General features: G+C 30.9%; 1 long non-coding RNA gene across 1 annotated transcript; it reads left to right on the forward strand.

The window, feature by feature from the left end:
- Positions 1-1,806: 1,806 nt before the first annotated feature.
- LOC140442792 (uncharacterized) lies at positions 1,807-15,938 on the forward strand. Its single transcript, XR_011951144.1, has 3 exons — positions 1,807-2,106; positions 2,239-2,434; positions 15,799-15,938. It is a non-coding gene; the product is annotated as an uncharacterized lncRNA (long non-coding RNA).
- Positions 15,939-17,220: the final 1,282 nt, after the last annotated feature.

Genomic DNA, 17,220 nt, shown 5'->3' on the forward strand with positions numbered 1-17,220 from the left:
TCGAACTCTGGAGTATAAGTTAATTAACCTGTACCTACGTGTAATAAAAGATAATTAAAACTTGTCTTATAAAGAATATCTATGTTTTATAAAGGATAAATATTATAATACCATAATTTTATAATCTCTTTATAATTACTATAATTAAATTAACCAAATTATATAAAAAAACTTAAAATTAAAAGTCTTTCCTATACAACTACATTCAAATGTTGCGGGAATAAGCGTTCTTGACTACGTCATGTGCGAAAGCGAACCGATTTTGGAACATTATGTATCATACCTTGTGTATTCATTGTACCATGACAGCGACCTAAAGCTATTCATTTCTCAAGATTTTTGCCCAATCAGCTGAAAACAAAATTAGCGGGCTATTGTCGCAGTTGACCGTGCATTAATTACGTTATAATTTTACGGTCGATTGCATTCTAGCCCCATCCCTTGTAACTATTTTTTTGTTAATCCCAAACTAGCTATCATCTAAAGTACATTACTACGAAGTTTCGAGTCTTCCAGAAGGTCATTTGTTGATTTCTGGTTTCTTTATCAAAAACTGGATAAAATTATCCGAGTTTTCTCTTTTAAGAAGGGGTAATTGTAGCATAGTAATTGTTGGAGAAAAATATTAAATATTCTAATAGGATTTTTAACGCTTTCGCCGAATCAGCTGAAAACACAATTAGTGGCGTAATTGTCGAAGTTTACTTCGCTCTTAAGGTACGCTGGAGAAAAATTATCGTATTTTACTCATATATTTTGATACTTATCCTTATTTTTTCTGTTCTCTTTGTTGCTAGCAGATCTGCTTAAAAATAACCTTATTTTTCATTTTAGGCATCCCTTATACCTTTCATATACTGATATTTTAATCCTCTTTCTTTGCATCGTTTGAACCTAGGACCGGCTGTGGTAGATAGTAAGTAAGCTACTAATTTGTGTATAATTGTCAATATTTATACATGTATATTCTTTTTACTTTTTACATATCATATTTATAATTATGCTAATAGTAGCCACCTATTTCAAATAGGTAAAAGAAATAAAATTAGACTTCCTCACAATCAATTTAATTTTATGACCAAAACGACCGGTTTCGCTTTCTACACTTTGCAAAGTATCTTCAGGTCAAACGGTACAAAGTAAATTAAACGCTGAAATTATAAAAAGCCCATATTAGAGTGTTGTCTTATAAAGATAATGATCAAAAAAGCTTATAGTAATTATGCCAATATTACATGTCTGTGTTTATTATTATGCATAAAATTTATTTAGCAGACAAAGTGAAAACCCACAAATTGGTAAGAGATAATCTATTGAATTGTAATACTAATAAATAAGAAACAAACAAAATACTACTTACATGTCGGTACGGGCATTTTTGGATAATGATTCGTGATACATAGTTCAAACTATCCTGTAATTGCTGATGATGGGTGATCTTCGGTTAATGTTGTAACTGTCTGACAATTAACGAGGAAGTTTCTTGAGGGGAGAGATGTTAACAAGGAAATAGGAGTAAGGAATATTATGTGATTGTTTGTTAAATAAAAGTGATGTTTTATAATATTTAAATTATTAAAGTTATTTATATTTACTCAAGAGATATATTTTAGAAACGTGTGTTAATTTATTGAGATTTTTTTACAGTATGACAGTTATATATTATGACAATGAATGAAATTAGATGTACTATTTTGTGGGTGTGCAATTTCTTTGACTTATGTCAATTTTTTTGATAAAAGGCATTTAATTTCTGTTTTGGCAGAAAATTGTGATGTCATATGTTAAAATTATAAAACTAAAAACTATTAAGGAAAATTAGGGACAAACAGAACAAAATTAAAATGACATAAAACTTTTAAAAACGGGGCTTATTGGCAGTACATCACTTTTTAGGAGAGGAACTGGTAAAAATTGAGTTTTTTATTGAATACTAGTATGAAGGTATGAAATATATATTGTGGATTTTACATAATGTTGAAGTTACTTTGGCATACCACGTGGTGATAATGGATGCTATATGACACATATGAAAACAAGAAACTAGGGGATCCATCAAATATGTATTTATATTGATAGTAGACAAAAAAAGCAGAATAGAATCAGGTAATGTTATTTTATATATTCAAGTAGTAATATTAATACTGAGTAGACTGGTGTCAATTCCAGTTCTAATTGGACATTTAAGGTATCCGATAAGGGGTTTTTAAAATATTTTAAAATTTCTAAATGTTCCAGGTTATTTAATAAGAAGCCTTTATTACAAGTATGAAGAATTGTAAAATCTGTTTGTGGATCAAAGATGTGGTTTGTACGTCGAATATGTTGTGAGAAATGAGATTGACCTGATGTTGGACGTTCTATATATCTAAGATGTTCTCTCAATCTAATGTTGAAGGATCTGAAGGTTCTACCGATGTAACCCGCATTGCAGGTATGGCAGTATGTAGAAAGCGAAACCGGTCGTTTTGGTAGTAAAATTAAATTAATTGTAAGTCCAATTTTATTTCTTTTACCCATTTGAAATGGACTCACACAAGCAACACATTCATAATTTGCCACCTATTTATTTAATTCACAAAAAAAAACATCAAGAAAATAGTTTAATCACTAGTTTAAAAATAATTATATCATAGTAAACTAATATTGATTACCTCTGACCGTATCATTTCTCCTGTTTCGGCAATCGTCACCAGTGGTATAATTGCAGTTATAAAAAAGATATAATATGGCATTGAGTCGGTTGTATGTACTGTCTAAAATAAATAAAAATTACACTTATTAAAACACTTATGCAACAGAAACACACTTATTAAAACACTTATACAGCACATTCAACCAACTTACACCTTTAAACGATTAGCGGATTTCGCAGAAAACCTTTCGTTCTAGTAAGAGGCACGGTAAACTGCACTGGTGTTCTCCATAATATTTAACACTTAGCTAAATTTTAGGTATAAAATAAATATATGTGTCATTAACCCGTTGCTCATAGTTTTCGAAAATGAGTTTAAAGATTTTAAATTTGTTTTTCGGGCTATTTCTAAATTATAGTAATAACAAGTTTTATATTTGCATAGAGTATTGCAAATATACATAACTTAAATTTTTTAAAAATCATTTATATTTTAAAAATTATTCGACCAAATGTCGCTTAATTCGTTAATGATTTTTTAGATATGTATGATATAAGATCGAAATACTGGATTAAAAGGCATATTTGGGGCTTAATCTGATGTTTCGAAATAAAAAATACGTGTTATAATAACGTTTTATTAAATTCTTAGCTTTAATACATATAAAAAGTTATATCGTTTACAGAAAATACTATGATAGGTCTTTAATATCGAAGTCTAATGATCTATTAAAGCCGTCAATATCAATATCACCTTTATTCCCTACAATATTTTGGTAGAATTGTTTGGCATCCAATGGAATAAGCTCCATTAACGACATTATGTCATTAAGCTTTGGAATAGAGACAGGTTTCCCATTAGGCCACAAAATTTGCAATTTGGAGGAATATAAAAATTCTGTAGTCCTGGTTGCACTTTTTCTGACTCTTTTACTTATGTCTACTTCTTTCAAATTTCCGCCGTGTGTTTTGCTGAAATTTTTTTCCACGAGGAGTATTTCTTTAGTTTGAAGCCAGTTAATGGAATTCCCATTTATATATTTCTTTCTATTTACAATATGTTTTAAAATATCGCAAACTCCTTTGAACTCTTCTTTTTTTACCATTTGAACCATTCATTTGTTTCGTTTTCTGCAATTTTTGATAACGTTTATATAGTCATCTGGATTATACAACCGATTTTGGAGCTTTAATGCTGATTCTATTTCCCCAAATTCGGAGTCATTGGGCATAAAACTATATCCTGATACTCCGCACACTATCATGTACACCGCAGTTATAAAGTCACAGCTGCCTTTTGTAAAATACAATGTTCGTTAGAATGCGTGGTAGAGGTAGGATTTTTTCCAAGTCAAAAGTTAATACCTCCAGATTTTCTTTATTTTTAGCTTCTTGAAGATCTGAATTCATAAGATTTCTAGCTGCTTTTGGTTCATCTTGATGAGTATCTCTTAGTCTCTCAAATTCTTATTTCTCTTGCTCAGATTAGAGCTTTGGATTTTAACTGCACAGTTATCGCATTTATTGCATGTGTCCTTTTTAAGTCGTTTCCTTTGCAAATTAAAACTGTCATAAAATATGCGTTTATAGGAAGAAAAAGAAACACTATCCTGATTTTCTTCTTTATACAAATTAAACATTATGTCTAGGGTTACATCACTGTTTATAAAAAGTCGTTCACTTTGGTTTCTACAAGAATGCGACCTATATTTTGGAAATTTGCTGATGTGATCAATAATTCTTTGTTTTTGATCTGCAGGCACTTTTCGATGGGTAGATGTCTTTTCTCCTCTATGATCTTTAATGACTTCTGTTGAACCAACTTTTTTTAAATATTGGTCAATTCTTGCCGAGGATATGCTCAAAGTTTGAATAAACATTTTTGAACATACTACTTTACCAGCTAGGTGGTATATTCTTGTGTGGGTTCTTTTAGTCGATAGTGTAAATCTTTTCTTTTTGATGGCACAACTACCATTCATACTGATTGAAGATGATACATAGAGGCATTTAGCTTGATAGTTATTGAGTGCCCAAAATTTGTTAAACTCTTGTTGCCTTTGTTCTAAACTTATTTTTTCGTAACATTTGTCTTTACAGCGATAATCTGTAAACTGTCTAGCTTTTACGGATTTGCCCTTCTGACTTACATACAGCTTATTGGTTTCACATAAAAGTTTTTGAGATTGGCGGGATTGATTTTCAACTCGTCTCTTGCGACCCTTTCTTGGTCTTCCTTTTCTAGATTTCATGTTTTCTCTTTCTAATCTATTGGCATTTAACATAAACATAAAATTAACAATGAAGTTGAACATAACACTACACTAAACAAGGACAAACAGTTTAAAATTATTTAAAATAGTCGAAGCTACATTTGTCGGCAACAGGAGAGAGAATGACTCATGTCACTATTATCTATCGATTTTGAATTTTTGGTGCTTAATCCGTTATTACATAACGCGGTCCAATTTATATTCAAAGTTGATATATAAAGTATTAAAATATCAGATTTAATTTTTGTTAAAAAATACTTCAAAATAAAATATAACATTTTGTCAATTTAAATAGTGGTGGTTAGATTGACCATATTATGTCTGTTAGAGTGTACCGTTTTTGAGACGTCTGCGATTACAGGTTATAGTTAGGGTATTGGTAAATATATTTAACTTTTTATTTTCAATTGAAAATACTTGTAGTAAAAATTAAATAATTGTGGAAAACATTTTAATTTGTTTATGTACGGTTTTCAACCATTTGTGAACTTTTTATTAAACATAATTAAATTACAATCAGCATTACTCATGATCATTAGGCTAATGTGTTAAGGATCTTAAGCACAACTGTAAGAAAGGGTATAATTAAAATAATTTGGCAAGACGACAGACACATCATTCATCATGCAGGAGAGAAAGAAGGCTTTATAGAATACACAGATTTGATTTTTTTTAAGATCAAAATCTGCTGATTACCATGAAAACATGAATGCAGATATGTTTGTTAAATGGCTTTAGGAGAAACTGTTACCTAGTATTGGTGAACCATCAGTTATAGTTTTAGATAATGCACCATTCGGAAATTTTGTAGAAACAACCAAAACAGTCGTGGAACGTACCGAGCATAAAAGATTGGTTAATGAAAAATAATATCAATTTTCCGGAATACGCCTTCAAATCAGAGTTACTGGAAATTTCGAAACGTAATGAAAAACCAATAGTTTATATAGTTGACCAGATCGTATCAATTTATGGACATCAAGTACTATGGTTACCGCCGTATCACTGCCAGTTTAATCTCATCGAACACATCTGAGGTATATGTAAAACGTGTTATGAAAATCACGTTGGATGCAGTGGATACAGTGACGATATAGTTAGAGAAATGTGGCAAGAAGCTCTTAAAACTGCGACTCCAAAAATATGGGCCAAAACTGCAAATAAATGTGAAAATTATTAGAAGAGTAGTGAATTTAATCCAATGATTATAGATTTAAGTACATAATGATAGCTGTAGTGAATTTAGTGACGATGATGATGATTTATAAATTTAAATAATCAATAATTATAATGTTATTTACAAAATAATTGTACAGCAGTTCAACCATTATATTTATACATTCATTATTAGCCAAATAAACAACAATATTTAAAATTTTATTTGTATTTTTTTTCCTCATTTTATACAAATTAACTCTAACTGATAATACAGGCAAAAATATTCTAAACAAAGTAAGCAATTACAAAGATTATGGAGAACTCCAGTAAAGTTTACCGTGCCTTTTACTACAACAAAAGGTTTTCTGTGAATTCCATTAATCGTTTAGAGGTGTAAGTTGGTTGAATGTACTATACCTATGCATCTCTCACTACACTACGATCCAATAAAATATTCTTTTACGAGAAACAAATGATTGTGTCACATTAATGTACTCGCCCTAATTCGACTTACATATCAATATATTTGAAAAAATGTATAGTAGGCCAATTAAGTTAGCTTTTTATTCGACACAACTGTATAAACGGGTTCGACAGTTGAAATGTGTAGTATGAGATATTACAAAAAGAGTATCATCGTGTCAGTCATCAATTTTTTATTAAAACTATTTTTCAATAAATAATCGAAACGTCAAACTCGTTGTTTTATTCAAGATTTTTATCAGTTTTAATATAAGAAATTATAATTTCTTAAAGTTTAAATTTATTAAGGGAAATTGCCTCGCATATTTAATATATTCCGAGTAGTATGGGCTCACAGGATAGTGAAAACATTCATATTTTATATTTGTACACAATATTACTTGAAATAGTCCTCTTATAACAACAGTACATGTTGCCAAGAGAAAATCATAACAAGAATGGTTTAAACAACGTTTTTTAAACGAAATTACAAAACAAAAACTAAAAAAAGTTTTTTTAAGTTAATTAGCTCATTCTAAGGAAAAATATTCTTGGTAACTCTTCGTGGACTCAAAAGTTCATTGCTTTTGAGTATTAATTAGGTATTAATTTAAACAAATGTTATAAATTTCAAACATTTTAATTAAAATGAGTTCCTACAACATAATCTAATACGTAGAAAATTAACATCTTTACTGCCACTTTGTATTATCTCTACGATAGAATCAATTGTTTTTAAATTTTAAATTTTTACTCATAGATCGTATTGGGGCATTATTTTCGATAAATAATAAATTAAATTGATTAAAAAGTCAAACCTCTTGTATGTGTTAGTTTTTGTTGATTGTAAATGATTAAAATTTTATGTCAAATAATAATACATTGCATCAACTGTACTAAATAAAAACAAATCTAAAAAAGTTTAAAATGAAGGTTGGCGTTGACCGTTTGACATTTCTTGACATTTTATACCCATCGTCATTATTGTCATTATCAATTGTTATTTATGTGTACAAGAATACATATTTCTTCTGTCATATCTACGTTAAGTACATTGTGTTAGTTTTGGTAGAGCTTTTGTTACTTTCGTTCAAAATGCCACATCAGTTTTCGACCACAGAATATGCAGACATAATATTTGTTTATGGATTATGTAATGGGAATGGTAGGGCTGCTAGTAGAGAATATCGTAGGAGATTTCCTAATCGTCGAACTCCCAGTCATCCAACATTTGGGTCAGTTTTTAATTATTTGCGAGAAAATGGCACTTTTCCTAGTGGAACAACAGAGCGACATGTAGATGAAGCGCAGGAAGATGACATTATGGACGCCGTTACTATGAACCCTACAATAAGCACTAGACAAGTAAGTCGAGAACTCAATGTTACTCAATCAAAAGTAAGTAGAGTCTTACAAAAAAATAATCTATACCCATATCACATTCAAATGGTTCAGCGACTACATGCTGGAGATGAGATGGATAGGTTGGAATTTTGTAGATGGATTAACAATAATCGACCAACGCTATACAGGACACTATTTACAGATGAAGCCCAATTTACCACAGACGGGATAAATAATTCACAAAATGCACATGTGTGGGCAGAAGAAAATCCCCATGCAATTCCAGAACGTGGTTCTCAGTTAAGGTTTTCGGTTAACGTGTGGATTGGTGTCATAAATAACCAATTAGTAGGTCCTCACTTTTTTGATGGTCCTTTAACAGGGCAGGTCTATTTAAACTTTCTACAAAATATTTTGCCGAATTTGCTTGCCAACGCGAACGTTGCTATCCGAGGAATGTATTTTCAGCATGATGGGGCACCCCCACACTTTTTACTGGCAGTGAGACAACATCTCAATAATGTTTATTTCAACAGGTGGATAGGACGTGCAGGTCTTATTTCGTGGCCTTCAAGATCCCCTGATTTCAATCCCGTTGATTACCATATTTGGGGACGATTGAAGCAACTAGTTTACGCAGTGAATATTAATAACCGACAACAATTAATTAATAGAATTATACATTGTTTTAATACTATTAGAAACGATCCCCAGAGTATCCGTAATTCAATACGTCAATTAACAATTCGGCAACAAAAATGTGTACAGGCTGCAGGGTTCCATTTCGAAAATCTATTTTGAATTATTTTTATTTTGTTACCATTATTGTATCTTTTCCAGTTCTAATTTATGGGTTTATCATAACTATGTACATATTTTTAGTTTTTTTTTTTAATTGTTCTTCGTTATTGTTAGTAGTTACTGTTTTTTGTTGTGCAGTGACTCAGTTTATCATTTCAATTAAAATGTTTGAAATTTATAACATTTGTTTAAATTAATTACCTTATAATTTGATACTTCATTATGGTTGTTCTATTTTTGGTAAGATTTGATCGTTCACTAAAAATTTAATAAAAGTGCGACAACATTGTCGCATATGTCGTTTTCATTGGCTATTTATGTAGTTTGAAAATCACTTATTGCATTTAAAAAAAAATATATACAGGGTGTAATATTTAATACGAATCCCTAAATTAATTTTTCCAAAGCCAGTCCTGGAATTTTTTTAGTTTAGCTAATACCAGTCGAATGCTTGATAGTAGTGTACTGTATCATGCAAAAATTAAAAAAATCAAATGAGCCGTATAAACACTACAGTAAAATGAAATAAATGGTCAATTACACAAATCACCCTGTTAATTAATAAAGAAGAGGAGTTGACATTTTTTAGTGGCCACATAATATGCTCACTGAGGGACTCTACATATGGTAGAAGTATGTAAAGTTCCTCATGACTTACCCTGTATAATATATTTAAGAATTTGCAATTTCTTAGAATATCATATATTTTAATTTAATTAGCCAGATTATTTGTGGAAATTACAATTTTATTACCTAAGCCTATTTATAATCTAAATTTACAGGGAGTAATATATTCGGATAGGGGAGAGTGTTGTAACTTGGGTCAATTTTTAGTTTTTAATTTTTCTGAATCCTAGAATTATATATTTGCAAAGTTTATCCAATGCATTAGTTACTTTGGCTATTTGGCTACATGTTTTCTTTTTTTCGACACATTTTAAGCTTAATAGTTAGTTAAAAAATATATTTTAGCAGGCCCTTGCATGTTGACTCAAGGTACAAACTGTACAAAATAATCAAAACATTATGATTAACTAATGATTAATTTGGTAAATAAAAACTTATTTTACATTATATCCGCTAAATTTAACATTAAACTGCAGGTGCGCATCGTGGCGTGCAGTTCCGCTAATTTTGTGCGGCTGTGGAAGTTTACGTACAATATCATTGCGCAAAAAATTATCTCAGTCTCGGTTGAGTTGTTTATAAACTAAATTGGAATCTAGAATTCTACGTAAATATCTAAGTTCATTATTAATTCCACTGTTCACTATTTCGGCAACAAAATAAACAAAAGATTTCTTCCCTGCCACTTTCACTAAAACAAAGTTCCCTTTTTTAATCTCGCCATTTTCAGATAAATAATATATTTTTTGGTTATTTAATAATTCTTCTTCTCTAGTTACCAAGTCCTCAAATGTAACTCTATCACTTGAACTTGAATCACTATCATATTTAGCAACTCTCTTTGGTGCGTTTTGTATATCTTCTGTCGCTATTTGCTTTGTAACTGCCTTCACTTTCTCAAATGATACCTTCTCTTGAGTCTTTCCCTTTTTAAGCGCAGCTATTTCATATTTCTCTGGAGTGTCGGTAAGTATTCGTGACTTTCCTCTTACTATTCCTAACTTCTTTTTGCAAACAGGTGCCTTTAGATAGGGTCGCAACATTTCAGGACTAATAGAACTTCCTAAAGTTCATGCTTGACAAATATTTGAGATAGAAGGAGTAGAGACTTCCATTTCATTACCTGTAGTTTTAGTTTGTTCCCCGTCATGTTCAACATTGACTTTCTCGCGACTGTCAGTAAGCTGCTTTAAAGGACGATCAGTTACATACGAAGACAGAAACTCATTATCTTCAAAAATATTTTCATTGACGGGATAGAGACCGCTCACCTCAAATCCCTTCTGGATATTAGATGTAGTAAATGCTTTTGGAAATGCCTTACCTGCAAGTTCAGCTATATCGTAAATCGTAATAGGTTGTCCAGGGTGCATAATCATCAACTCGCTATAGGCGGTATTATTGTAGGTTTTCATCGGTCCAGAAACTGTTCGATCGAGCGGTTGCATTTTGTGGCTGGTGTGGGGATGAAACGTTATCGGTAGAATGCCATTCTTCTTACAAAAATTAATGACACTAACATTCACGTGGCTATCGTGATTATCCAAAAGAATAATAACTGGATTTTTAACTGTTGGTTTCACATAATTTTTAAAGTATTGTAGGTATTCCAAAAACAATATTTCATTTGACCAGCCAGACGGATTTGCACCTTCTATAGTTCTAACCGGACAAACTTTTAGCATATGAGGCTTAAAATTAACCCTCGGAATTATCATCATTCGCGGAATATGATTTCCGATTGCATTTATTGAGGCTATCAAGGTTACATTTTGACCTCGCTCTCCACTTGTCATTTGACCTAATTGTTGTCACAATTCCAAATTTTTTCAGAGGTAAAATCTCCACGAGACAAGGCTTCTTTGTAGTTCTTAAAAAAGGAAGATATATTTGTTTTATTAAAGGATGTTGATTTGGCTAAACTTGTAGGTTCGGATTTACGAAGGATAAATCTTTATGTCTTCTAAATGTCTAAATGTCCTTGTCAGCTATCTTTTTTTGTTCCCAAGAAGGCATATAAGACTTTTAATTTGCAATTGCATACTGATATGCTAAAGTACGAACTTCCATTTTCGTCAAACCATAGTGGAGGCGTGCAGCAGAGAGAAGATATATTTTTAACTCAGCTTCCTCTTCTCTATTAAAAACTTGTTTTACATTATTGGCAGCAACATAAGAAAATTATGTAGCTCCCGACTGCCTGAAGGATTTTACGTGCCTGATCAGCGTTGTTTTTGATATGTTATAGCACTTTGCTGCTTCCTTAATTGATAATTCTTCACTTGTGCATTTATTTGCGGCTGCAGTTAAATCCTGAGAATTTAAATGTGATCTTTTGATATCCAGTTTACGTCACGGCATTTTAATATGACTATCTGAAACAATAATAAAAAGTATTTTTGGTAACAGACACACCGATTAATTCAAATAAAAGTCAAAATAATGTTAATTTGCAATAAGATTGTACCTTGGCCCGGTCCAAGGTACACGACCTACCGGTAACCCAAGATACACAACGTAACTATTTCAGCTGTTTTTGTGTTTTCTAATTTTACGTTATGCGTTTAGACAAAAAATATATTCATGATTATCAAGCGTAAATATATATATTGTCCATTACAGATAATAAGAAAATATATATTTACATTTGAAGCGGATTTTAACGCATAACAAATAGGTAAATAATTTACTTACGATCAAGTAAAACACAAAACGCTCTGCAAGTTACCACGCTACAATTTTTTGATACATGTATTTAGATGCCATTTACCGCTTATATTATTAAACCACTAATTCAACCAAATCGAAAAGAAATCTGCAGTGAGTAAGAAAGAAAGTCAACTGACCCGAGGTACAAACCGGTCCGAGGTACAACACTCTCCCCTACACATTTTTTCAGTTTTTGACATATTTACAATTTTTATTGATATATTGATACTTTGTCTGTACTGTCCACACTCCAATATAAGGTGCTGTAGATCTCCCACTTTACCACAGGAGCAATATGGATTATCAGTGATACCTATGCTGTGTTCGTGTGCAGGAGTGAGTGCGTGGTTTGATCTTATTCTATTAATTGTTTTTATAAATAACCTATTTGGCTCATATTTTAACCATCTCTCATTGGAAATTAGTGGTTGGCAAGTTGTAAAGTTTGTTCCAGTTCTATTTTGGTTGTATAAACGTTGCCATCTTTGTTTGCAATTGTTTCTACTGATATTATCTAGGTCTGTTACTGGTAGAACTATGTTGTTTATATTATGTTTGGTTAAAGCTGCAGATTTAGCTAATTTGTCGACTTCTTTATTTCCTAATATTCCAGAGTGTCCCTTTACTCAACAAATAATAATCGAGCTACCTGCGGAAATAATATCATAATGTAACTTATATATTTCTATCTTAATATGGTTTAGGTGTTTTTGTATTTTTGATAGAAGTGAGCTTGTCCACAATGCTTCTACAATCGGTCAGAATGTGAATAAAGAAATTATTTATACCAATAGAGGCTATATATTTTAACACAAGTAATAAAGCTGATAGTTCGGCAGTATATATTGAAGCTTCATTGGGCAAACGACATGATTCTTTGTAATCAGAATTCCAGTGATATATTGCACAACCCGTTTTATTTTGAATTTTAGATCCGTTAGTAAAAATACATGGAAATTCAGGCCACTTATCTTTAATTATTTTGTTGATCATACTTCCTGGAAGGTTTGAATCCATATAATATGTTTCTATTACCTTAGAGAAGAGAGTCTTAGGAGGTTGAGTATAAATTGGTCGTATTTTATTTTGATAAAATTGTTCTTCAAATATTGTCAATTTCCTATAACTTTTAACTTATATGTGAGTTTTTTTTGTTACGCCAATATTTGTGGCTTGAGTCTAATATATTTAAGTTACGAATATTTTTTAAATAGCTGAGGTTTTTTGAGATAGCTCTAGCTACAAACTTATCTGTACAAAACTGCCTGCGTAGTGTAAGAGGTGGCTCTTACACTACTCAGGTAGCTTCAATTTCAATAATAGTAATAGGAGTAGATTTTAAGTAACCAAGACATGGCCTTAAACATTTATCTTTTGGGTTTCAATTTTATTAAGATGTCCTGTTGACGTAGACCTATATAAATGACAACTATAGTCGAAAATTGGTCGAATCATTGAGCGATCGAATAGCAGTGCAATATTTGGGTCAGCTCCTAACTGGTTTTACAAAATGCTCTAAGGATATTCATGAAGTTTTCTTATCATCTCGCAACATATTGACATTGACTTATTACATTTCAAAACATTTATCAACTTTGTTTCTGATTCTAATATTTTTATATATAATGGTGTCTTTTATAAACAAACTTTTGGTAGTCCTATGGGATCTAGTCTTTCACCCATTATTAGTAGCTGTGTCGTGGATGATGTTATCAGTGATTGCATCAACAATTGCACTTTTTTCATTCCTTTTATTAAAAGATATGTAGATGATTTAGTTTTGGCACTTCCTAAATACAAAATTCATGAAACAGTTAACATTTTCAACAATCATAATCAACATATACAGTTTACAGTTGAGGAAGAGGTAGATAATTCTGTACCATTCATTGACATGAGAATTGTAAGAACTACAGATAATGTGTTGAAAACCAGATGGTTCAGAAAACCCATGTGTAGTAATAGATTTATAAGCTATTACTCACATCATCCAAACAAGATGAAAATGAACCTCATAACAGGATTAAAAGAACGTGTTTTAAGGCTTTCTCATCCAGATTATCTACAAGAAGATTTTCAATTGTTAAAACATATTTTAATTGAGAACTCTTATCCTCCAGATATGCTACATAAGATGCATTTTTTTAATATTGTTAATATAAATAACTTAACCCCATTTTTTGCTAAATCTCAGAACATTGTATCCAACAATCAAAACATCTAATATCATTCACTATCTTTTATACCATCATTAACACCTAAATTAATACAAACACTAAAAGTTATTGACAATATAAAAATGGCAACAAAGAACATCAAAACTATTTCATCTTTATATTCCAAAACTAAGTATCCTATAGACAAATTAGATAAAACAAATGTAGTATACAGCATTGGTTGTACTCGGTGTGAAGCTGTGTATGTTGGTGAGACCGGAAGAAATCTGTCAAATTGTATTATTTCCCACAAAAGTGATTGCAGAATTAAAAAACCGTCTTGTGTTTAGCACAGCATGTAATTGACAATGACCCTATTATGGATTTTGATAACATTAAAATTTTGTGTAATGAAAGTAATAAATTCAAAAGAACTTTTTTAGAAATGGTTTGTATGAGCAGAAGTGATAATAATTTAAACAAAAGATCAGAAATTCAAAATCTAAGCAAAAGTTATAATTATATTATTTCTTTATAGTTTCTTTATAAAACCAGTAAAATATCACATTTTAATTTAATTTTCCATATACTTGTTACATTTTTTCAGGCATCTATCAATGATAAATAAATCTTCTTTTTTATTATTAAATAAAAAAAAATATTTAAAGAAAATTTTAGTTTTTGACAAAATAATTGTCAAAAATGAAAATTGTAAGTTGGCATTCATATGCAAATTACAAAATTTGTTTATCAGCATAAGTTTATTAACCAAACTAATTTTATTTGGTGAGTTAATATTTTTTTAATAATTCCACTTTATAAGATATTTTGTATTTTTTAGTAGCTCTTGAAAATAATTTTAAACACAATTGAAAACTCGAGATAAAAATTAGTTACATAATAGCCCCTATAATAAATAAAAAAATACATACAACGATGAATACCAACGATGATCCAAGCATTGTACTTGCTCCGACTCCGACTGTTGCGAATATCCTCCATTTTGAAAAATCAGTGTACATATTTATAGCCCTTAAAATTAAAAATTGAATAAATATTTTACAAATAATATTGGACTAAAGTTTATGAGTTTTGGCATATAACTAAAAATAAATATAAAATGTTCTGCATAGCTCAAAACCTTAAATTCAACCATCAGATATTAAATTTTATTAGTTTTATACGGGATTTGTCAAAAAATGTGACTTTTATTCAAGACTAAAGTATCTCTATTTTTGATGATATAAAAAATTAGTATGAAGAACAGATGTTTGAATTAAAAATAAATTTCAAATATATTGAATATTAACCCTAGATTACCGGACATTAGTAAATTTTACGATCCGCATACTTCTTTAAGTATTTTCGGCTACTTACGGTCACCACTCGGCCTTGGGCCGCTCGTTAACTTCTAATTTAGTCGTTACCAAGATAGTGTCATTTGCTGTTGTACCATTTAAAATTTCTACAATCTAGTTTTTACACCTTCGTCGTCAATTTTACGAAACTCCGGTATCTACGATAGTTTTATTAGTAGGTGTAAACTTTTTTTTTGGCTATTTCCCTCGTCTTCGAATAAATTTCATAGAGGTAAGTTGTTAGCTCATTATTTTATTTTGTATTCTTGTTTTAGATAAAACTAATTTTGGAATTTACTATTATTTGAGAATACAGCCAAAATTTTAGTTTGAAATTAATTTATTTGACTTTTTGACTTCCACTTTGGAAATCGTTTTTTTAATTGTATTTTAATAACGATTTCCGAAGTGGAAGTCGAAACGTCAAGTAAATTAATTTCAAACTAACATTGTGGCTTTATTTTATTCCCAAATTAAATAGTAAATTACATAAGATGCCCCAAGGAAATAGCTTCAGAACAATATATTGTGGATTTCAGTAAAATGGATTCCAAAAGGCCTCTGATAAAAAAGAACTGGAAGAAGAGGCTGCGCGTACAATGAATGGTGAAGACTATAACTCAGATCCCTTCGAAGACAGTGGCAGCGACTGGGAAGAAGATAATCTGGAAAAAGAATCTTCAAACTCGGATAATGAAGCTGTCGAAGATTTGATTGTATCTTCTTGTTCTAATGAACAGGCCAAGATGCCATTTCGGATATTGAAAAAGTTTCTACGTCGATATCTAGAAAATCAAAGTATGTATGGTCCCAACAAAAAAAAGTTTTAAGGGTAGGAATGGTCATAAATGGTCGATTGAAGTTCCCCATAAATTAAGAAGTACAGCTGCAAGGAATCTTATTCACTTCGTATCAGGTCCCAGAGGTACCGCTAAAAACTATAATACTTCCTACACTTCTTTCCAAACGCTCTACTTGACATCATTTTGCAACATACAAATGCAGAAATTGTAAGAGAAGCTAAGAAATACATCAATCATGAAAATGTGTCTCAAATATCAATTGAAGAATTTAAAGCTTTACTTGCAATTCTTGTCCTTTCTGATGCAAAAAAAGATAATCATTTATCTGCAAAATATATGTTTAACACCTCCAGTTCAGGAACGTGCGTTTTGTAGTGCGGGTATGAGTTGTAATCGGTTTACATTTCTACTAAATTGTATAAGATTTGACGAAAAACAAACAAGGCAAGAAAGACAAGTAAATGATCATATCACTCATATCCTCGAAATATGGGATATTTTCATTGAAATATGCCACACATCATAAACCGCATCATCATATCTTACAATTGATGAGCAACTGCTAGGATTCCGGGGAAGGTGCCCTTTCAGGATGTACAACCCCAATAAACCTTCAAAGTACGGGATTAAGACTGTTATGTTATGTGATTCCTCCCGTAAATATATATTGGATGCAAGTCCCTATTTGGGAAAGAAAACTAATACCAATGGTTTGCCACTAGCAGAGCATTGTGTCAAAGAACTAACCAAATCTGTCCATGGATCAAATCGGAACGTAACCATGGACAACTGGTTTAAGTCAGTGAAACTAGTCGATGAACTGTTACAAGAGCCATATAAATTAACAGCATTAGGTAATCTTTGCAAAAACAAAAAAGAAATTCCCACAGAGAT

The sequence above is a fragment of the Diabrotica undecimpunctata genome, chromosome 6 (genome assembly GCF_040954645.1).
Source record: "Diabrotica undecimpunctata isolate CICGRU chromosome 6, icDiaUnde3, whole genome shotgun sequence".
In the NCBI taxonomy this organism is placed as follows: domain Eukaryota; kingdom Metazoa; phylum Arthropoda; class Insecta; order Coleoptera; family Chrysomelidae; genus Diabrotica; species Diabrotica undecimpunctata.